This window comes from Triticum dicoccoides, chromosome 3B, assembly GCF_002162155.2.
Source record: "Triticum dicoccoides isolate Atlit2015 ecotype Zavitan chromosome 3B, WEW_v2.0, whole genome shotgun sequence".
NCBI lineage: Eukaryota > Viridiplantae > Streptophyta > Magnoliopsida > Poales > Poaceae > Triticum > Triticum dicoccoides.
In genome coordinates, this window is record NC_041385.1 from 472,651,873 (window position 1) to 472,660,643 (window position 8,771).

An 8,771-nucleotide genomic window follows, 5' to 3' on the forward strand; every position below is an offset into this window, starting at 1 on the left:
AGAGAAAACCAAGAAAAAAGATGAAAAAATATTCGAGAACCTCCAGAACACTACGTTGAAGGTTTCCAGAAGATTATTAAAGGCAATCGATATCTCTTCTTAGCTATTCACAACCTCCCGCTAATGTGTTGACCCGGTAGTAGCACTTAATAGGTGATCGCCCCGCTATGTATCAGTTGTTGCGAAACTTGGTCCTCTAGTGGAGCCCCCTATAAGTGGGCCGCTCCACCAGCTCTTTGTGGACCAAGTCCCTCCCTTTAATATTAAAGTGGACACTTATACCAAAAAGTTATTTTGAAGGATAAGCTCTAGTGATACATATATTTTGAATAATGTCAAAATGTTCTTTTTAAGTTTCAAAAATTCTGTAAAAAAATTCAACATGTTTGTATAGATGTATATTATACATGTGGAAATTCTGATGGTGAAACAAGTAACCATGTGAGTTACACAAAAATGACTAAATCTTCGGTTTGGAAAGATGAAAAGCGATGCATTATTCACTATTTAGAAATCATCATTTTGTCATTTTTGTATAGCTCACATGTTTACTTATTTTATCACCAAACTTTATACATGTGTAATATTCATCCATATGATAAATATGTTTTAAACTATTTAAAACAAAGGGCTCCAAAAATACAATCTCGCATTTATTCCCTACCCCTAGTTATATAAAATGGAGAGCACTCTTTGTACGAGCGGATGATGAATGATTAATAAAGAGAGCTATACCCCTATTTCCTTGTTGAAAGGATCCATATGGCTGACTAGAGGGGGGGGGGTGAATAGGCAACTAACAATTTTTAATTTTTCTTTACCAAATTAAACTTAGTATCAAAATAGGTTGTCTAGATATGCAACTAGGTGAGCAACCTATATGATGCAACAACAACAAGCACACAAGCAAGCAAGGGATACAACACAATATAAGCCTCCACAAGTAAAGGTAAGAGATAACCAAGAGTGGAGCCGGTGGAGACGAGGATGTGTTACGAAAGTTTCTTCCCTTTGAGATGAAGTGTGTCTCTGTTGGAGCGGTGTGGAGGCACAATGCTCCCCAAGAAGCCACTAGGGCCACCGTATTCTCCTCAAGCCCTCACACAATGCAGGATGTCGTGATTCCACTATCGGTGCCCTTGAAGGCGGCGACCGAACCTTTACAAACAAGGTTGGGGCTATTTCCACAACTTAATTGGAGGCTCCCAACGACACCACGAAGCTTCACCACAATGGAATATGGCTCCGCGGTGACCTCAACCGTCTAGGGTGCTCAAACACCCAAGAGTAACAAGATCCGCAGGGGATTAGTGGGGGGAATCAATTTTCTCTTGGTGGAAGTGTAGATCGGGGCCTTCTCAACCAATCCCTAGAAAATCAATAAGTTTGATTGGCTAAGGAGATAGATCGGGCGAAAATGGAGCTCTGAGCAACAATGGAGCTTGCAGAGGGAAGAGGTGGTCTTCTTGGGGAAGAAGACCCCCTTTATATAGTGGGGGGAAAGATCCAACCGTTACGCCCCTCACTTAGCCCGCGCGGTGTGGAACTTCTGCACACAGCCGTAGTACTACTGCAACGGGCCGCAGTACTACCGCTGGCTGGTACGGTACTACCACTTGCGCGGTAGTGACCAGGCAAGGCCCTGTTGCACAAGGCAACGAGCGGTAGAACCGCCGGAGCGGTATTACCGCGCACCCTTGCGGTACAACCGCAAGGCAGGGCTCTACTGGCACTGGAAAATGCACGTAATTGATAAATTACTTCCGTAGCTACTTCCGTAGAGTTTAGGGTTGTGCAAAAATCCGGCACGGTACTACTGCTCACAGGGTGTACTACCGCGTGGGGGCGGAAGTAAAAAAATTACTTTCGCACCTACTTCCGCATACGCCGGTGTTTGGGCTGGAGGCAGCGGTACTACCGCTCGCGAAGAGCGGTACTACCGCTTGCCGGAGCAGTACTACCGTGAGTCCCTGCGGTACTACTTCTTCCTTGAGCAGTACTACCGCACACCACGGAGACTATAGCACTTGGTAACCTTCATATTGCAGAGACAAGAATAAACGGATGGTGCTCCACCCAACAATCTCCTCATCTATCTCAGCGGCAAGAATGGACTCCTCATCTGACTCAGTCCACTGATAGCCCTGCTTCGTCATCCAGGTAGCCTCAGGAGTGATGTTCTTCTCTGACCCACTCGAGACGTGCTCACCAAGCTTCCTCAAAATCCGATTGTCGCGCTGGCGACTCTCCTTCTGAGCAACGTGAGTCTGGCACTGCCCCTTGGCCTGCATGCAGAACAGAGCCTTCATCTTGGCCTTGAGCTTCTTAGCCCAAGATGGCTCAGCAGAGGAAGAAGCGTACCCCTCAGAACTGACCTCCTCCTCCTCCTCAATCTCATCATCATCAACATCTATGCGTGCAGCCTTGGCCTCAGCTCGGGTAGTGGTGTTAGCCCATTTGTTCTTCTGGCATAGCTTGATGGGCTCATGGCGAATCCAGTTGGGAGCAAGAAACTCTTCTCCCGGAAAGATCTTCTCCCAAGTCTTTGAGATCAAGAGGTGCAAATAAGGTCCATAGATGGGCACCTTACGATGGAACACAGCAAACTGAAGCTCACACCACATGATATGAAAGACATCAAGTGGTTTAGGTTGTTGGAGACGCGCTTCCTCACAAATGAGCATCATGTCCACAAGATAGGAATGCACCTTGTCCTTGTCGCCTATGCAAGGAAAAAGAGAGTTGCGGAAGATTCAGTGCATGATGTCAAGAAACTGGTTCATCACAAAAGTCTTCTTGTCATTAGGTAACTTCTTCTCAACAAGGTAGGGTTGAAGCTTGTTCTTGGAAGCAGACTCGGGGTTGGCATGTGGGCGGACACCAATGGGCACATCTAGCCCCTCATCATGAACATGCAACAGATCCATGAACTCCTTCCACTCAGCAGTCATCCTCTTCCCATTTGTCATCCAAGTCATGGTCCGCTTCTCAGCCGTGTGGAAGTGGGCAGAAGCAAAGAACTGAGCCACAATCTCTGGGTCAAAGTCAAGGTGGAACTTGAGGATCTCCTCAATGCCAAACTACTCCACCAAATGTAGAGGCTTGCCAAAATATGTCTGGTTCTTCTTCAGATGGTCCATGCCAATCCACTGAACTGGTACATAGATGTTCTGCTTGGCCTTGATCACATCTAGGAAGATGAGATATTGTTGCTTGGTCCAAAACAAGTCATTTCCCCTACTGAGTTCCCTAGGCTTGATGTAGGGGTTGAGCTTTCTTTGAACCATAGACTCTGCTTGAGGCATTTCATCCATGCCGACAGTTGGCTCCTTGATCTTGGTAGCTGTGGTCTTGACGTGGCGTTGTGGGGCACTGTACCCCTCAGGAGCTTCTTGGTTGCAAAGACGCTTTGAGCTCGTGTCACGGCTGGGATTCAAGCACCTGGCATTGAAACCGAGCCACCATCTATGACACACAGCACAAACACACGACAAGAGCGAGAAGGATTATTGCAAAGACCAAGGCCAAAACCGAAAAAACAAGTAGAAATGAGATTGGGTGTGACAAAACAAAGTAATTTTCAAGTCAATGGTAGTACTGGACCAGGATGCGGAAGTAAAAAATTTGCATCTGCTCTAGCCGCGGTAGTACTGCGCCGGGTTGGCACGGTAGTACCGCGCTTAGAGCGGAAGTAAATTTTTACTTCCGCGCGCTAGGCGATAGTACGGCTCCAACGGAGCGGTAGTACCGCACGTGGCGGATCTCGCATGAACGGGCGGTAGTACCGCTCCACGAGGAGCGGTAGTACCGCACGGGACGGATCTTGCATGAACAGATCTAAGAACATCCGTGAAGGTAAAATGGTACTACCATTGATAAAAATTGCGTTGTTGCATCACACCAAATAGCATATCTACTGCACTACCACTCTCCAACAATCTCCTCTTGCAAAGATTTAGCCAAAAATCACAAGACCTACACATGCATCTCCCAAAACCTAGAAGCACAACAACGAGGCAAAGAGAGAGGGAAAAGGGGAGATACCCGGGTCCATGGCAAGAGGGCATGGTGGGATCGATCCCACCAGTTGAAATGAGAGGAGAGTGGCTGAAGATGGAGATCCGGCGAGGTCCTCCAGCGTCGTTCTTGGGAAGGAGAGAGAGACGCAGTGAGGGGAAGAGATGAATGGGTATGGGGGAGTTGGAACTCCCCCTGCCTGCTCTTACCCCCCATGCGGCCTCGACAGCGCGGTAGTATCGCGGTTCATTGCGGTAGTACCACCTGGGCGGAAGTACCGCACACTGGGCGATAGTACTGCTCTTCTAGCGGCAGTAAAAAATTACTACCGTGATGGAAGCGGTAGTACCATGCTGTGGGCGCAGCTGTGCAAGCACAGGAGCCACACACCTCCAGTGGTAGTACCGTGGCTTGCCACAGTAGTACCGCACATCCAGGAAAGTGCATGTTTCGACAAAAAGGAACAATAAGGCCTTTGCAATGCACACTTTGAGCAACCGGACATGCAAGAGAGAGCAGAAAGGAGGCAACTTAAGCACGAACACAGTCCAAAAGAACACAACGAGACAACGAGGACCAACCAACGAACCAAAACCTCACAAGAGGAGAGGGCGGTGGCCGGAGCCACCTATGCTTGAGTCAATTGGTATGGCACCACGAAGAATTATCCTTGGGCCCATGACCAAAACTCGTCTTTGAATCACAAGTACCATCAACGATGGCGAATGTGAAAGAGTTGATCAATTTATGCATAATGGGGGCGGGGAGAGTTCATTGAGAGAACAACACCCCCTATGTCCATGCCTACACCTAAATAAGACAACAAGATGAGTATGGTGGGGTGTGCACGGGTTCAAGCCACATTGCTCAAATCAATGATATTTAGCTCATGCCTTAACTCGCAAAATCTTGCTTCATCCAAAGGCTTCTTGAAAATATCTGCAAGGTTATCATGAGTATTGACATAGTTGAGCTCAATCTCCCCTTGCCTAATGTGATCCCGGATGAAGTGATACCGAATCTCAATATGCTTCGTCTTGAAGTGTTGCACCAGGTTGAGAGAAATCTTGATGGCACTTTAATTGTCACACCAAAGAGGCACTTTGTCACAAATGACACCGTAATCCTTCAAAGTTTTCCTCATCCATAGAAGTTGAGCACAACAACTACCGGCGGCCACATACTTGGCCTCGGTGGAGGAGAGAGACACACAACTTTGCTTCTTAGAAGACCAAATCACCAAAGAGCAACCAAGAAATTGGCACCCTCCGAAAGTTGACTTCCTATCCACTTTTTCTACCGCCCAATCCGAGTCTGAAAAGCCCACGAGGTTGAAGTTTGCTCCTCTTGGGTACCATAAGCCAAAGTTTGGGGTATGAGCCAAGTATCGAAAGATTCGCTTGACCGCCACATAGTGACTTTCCTTAGGTGAGGCTTGAAACCGTGCACAAATTCCCACACAACATGATATCCGGTATGGATGCACAAAGGTAAAGCAAGAAGCCAATCATAGAATGATATACCTTTACCATTGGGATCAATGTCAAGTTGGCATTTGACGGGCATTGGAGTAGTAGTCGGCTTGACATCACTTAGCTTGAATATCTTGAGCATGTCTTGAGTGTATTAGGCTTGGTTGGTGAAGGTTCCTTCTCTTCTTTGTTTGATTTCGAGCCCGAGAAAGAACTTCAACTCTCCCATCATGGACATCTTGAACTTTGAGGTCATGAGAGCGGCAAACTTCTCATTGAAAGCTTTGTTAGGAGAACCAAAGATAATATCATCAACATATAGTTGGCATACAAACAACTCCCCTTTGACCTTCTTAGTAAAAAGAGTGGGGTCGATTTTCCCAATTTCAAACCCACGATCTTGCAACAACTAGGTAAGGCGCTCATACCACACACGTGGGGCTTGTTTAAGGCCATAGAGCGCCTTATAGAGTTGGTACACATGATTGGGGAACTTGGGATCCTCAAACCCCGGGGGTTGTTTGACATACACCAACTCATTAATAGGACCATTAAGAAAAGCACTCTTCACATCCATTTGTTGCAACTTGAAGTTATGATGAGACACATAAGCAATCAACAAACAAATAGATTCAAGGCGAGCAACGGGAGCAAAGGTTTCACCGTAGTCGATACCCTCGACTTGGGAGTAGCCTTGTACCACCACACGAGCCTTGTTGTGAACGACAACCCCGTGAGCATCTTGCTTGTTCCTGAATATCCATTTGGTTCCAATAACATTATGGTTCTCCTTTGGCCTTGGCACCAATCTCCACACCTTGTTATGCTCAAAGTTGTTGAGTTCTTCATGCATGGCATTAAGCCAATCCAGATCCTCGAGCGCCTCTGTATGATCGAAAGTATGTCTAGAGGGGGGATGATTAGACTACTTGACCAAATAAAAATCTAGCCTTTTCCCAATTTTAGTTCTTGGCAGATTTTAGCAACTTAGAAGTCAAGCAATCAACCTACACATGCAATTCTAAGAGTATAGCAGCGGAATGTAAAATAATTGCATATGAAGGTAAAGGGAGGTGTTTGGAGAGTGCAAACGCAATTGGAGACACGGATGTTTTTGGCATGGTTCTGATAGGTGGTGCTATCGTACATCCACGTTGATGGAGACTTCAACCCACAAAGGGTAACGGCTGCGCGAATCCACGGAGGGCTCCACCCACAAAGGGTCCACGAAGAAGCAACCTTGTCTATCCCACCATGGGCGTCGCCCACGAAGTACTTGCCTCACTCAGGTAGATCTTCATGAAGTAGGCGATCTCCTTGCCCTTACAAACTCCTTGGTTCAACTCCACAATCTTGACGGAGGATCCCAAGTAACACCTAACCAATCTAGGAGACACCACTCTCCAAAAGGTAATAGATGGTGTGTTGATGATGAACTCCTTGCTCTTGTGCTTCAAATGATAGTCTCCCCAACACTCAACTCTCTCTCACAGGATTTGGATTTGGTGGAAAGAAGATTTGAGTGGAAAGCAACTTGGGGAAGGCTAGAGATCAAGATTTATGTGGTAGGAATGGAATATCTTGACCTCAACACAAGTGTAGGTGGTTCTCTCTTAGAAAATGTATGTTGGAAGTGTAGGCATGTTCTGATGGCTCTCTCCATGAATGAAAAGTGGGTGGAGGGGTATATATAGCCTCCACATAAAATCTAACCGTTACACATAACTTACCAAACTCGATGGGACCAAAACGTGAAACTCGGTCAGACCGATTTAGTTCATAATGTGACCGTTAGGCATTTCGGTGGGACCGACATGTCAACTTGGTGGGGCCGATATCTTTAGGGTTAGGGCATAACGTAATCTCAGTGAGACCAATTACACAAACTCGGTGAGACCGATTTTGGTAATAGACAAATAGAGAGCTGGTCAGGCAAACTCGGTGGGACCGATTCTCTCATCTCGGTTGGACCGAAATGTTACAAAAAGGAAACAGAGAGTTTGCATTGCAATCTCGGTGGGACCGATCGCTCATCTCGGTTTGACCAAAACGTTACGAAGGGAAACGGAGAGATTACAATCCCATCTCGGTGAGACCGAGATCCCTATTGGTGAGACCAAAAAGACTAGGGTTTCTAGCAGCAGCTATGTCAACTGAACTCAGTGGCGCCGGATAGAAAGTTTATGTGGGGCCGAGTTTGACTTTTGGTTTGGGACATATGTGGATGTGAGAAAGTAGTTGAGGGTTTTTGGAGCATATCACTAAGCACTTTGAGCAAGAAACTCAGTAAGCAACACCTCGCCCACTCTTAATAGTATTGGCTTTCCTATGGACTCAATGTGATCTTGGATCACTAAAAGTAAAATGTAGAGTCTTGTGCTTTGAGCTTGAGCCAATCCTTTTGTCCTTATCATTTTGAGGGGCCCACGTTTCTCATCCATGCCATGCCAAACATTGAGCTTTCCTGAAATATTTATCTTGAAATAGCATTAGCTCAATGAGCTATATGTTGTTAGGAATTACCAAAACCACCCAGGGATAGTTGCACTTTCAATCTCCCCCTTTTTGGTAATTGATGACAACATATAGATCAAAGCTTCGACAAATGATAATAAGATTGAAAACCATCGTTGCTTTGAGAAGTATGTGATAAGCAAGAGCTGTTGGGATCTACGGTAGGGTGCGTCGACTGCAAATTAAAATTTCCTACGCATAGAACAACTAAGAACATGCTACGGGAGATGGATCACAGTTCGTTACCACTAGACACGCAGTGCCGTGCAGCGGAAGAAGAGTTGGGGCAGCGCGTCCGCGTGGATCGTCTCCTCCTTGTCCGATCTCCCTCGAACAGCCGGTCGTCCGATCCCACGTACAAGTTCTCCGGAGCGGCGCAAGTGCACCGCCTCTAACGGTATCCGCGCGTGCAGGAGGAACACCGTGCGGTGGACTGCTAGGTCCGATCACACAGTCGACGGCGAGTGGAGGTGTCTATTCGCAACACATGCAAACCCTAGTCGCAGCGCCGAAGCGATCAACCGAATAAGTGCGCCGCACCTCCACTTTATATAGGCGTCCATCGCGGGCTCAACACTTGGGCCTCACACGGACCCTAAAGCCCAAAGTCTACTCGGTCACGTTCCTAGTCCAGTTCGGATCACATCCGACCAGTGTCCTACGAATCGACCTCGTAGGTTCCTTCCATTAAGCGCGCGACCCCTTAGGTTCAAGTCAGCTTGGTCGCAGTTCGGATCACCTCCACCCTGCACGGTTGGTAGCGGCCTC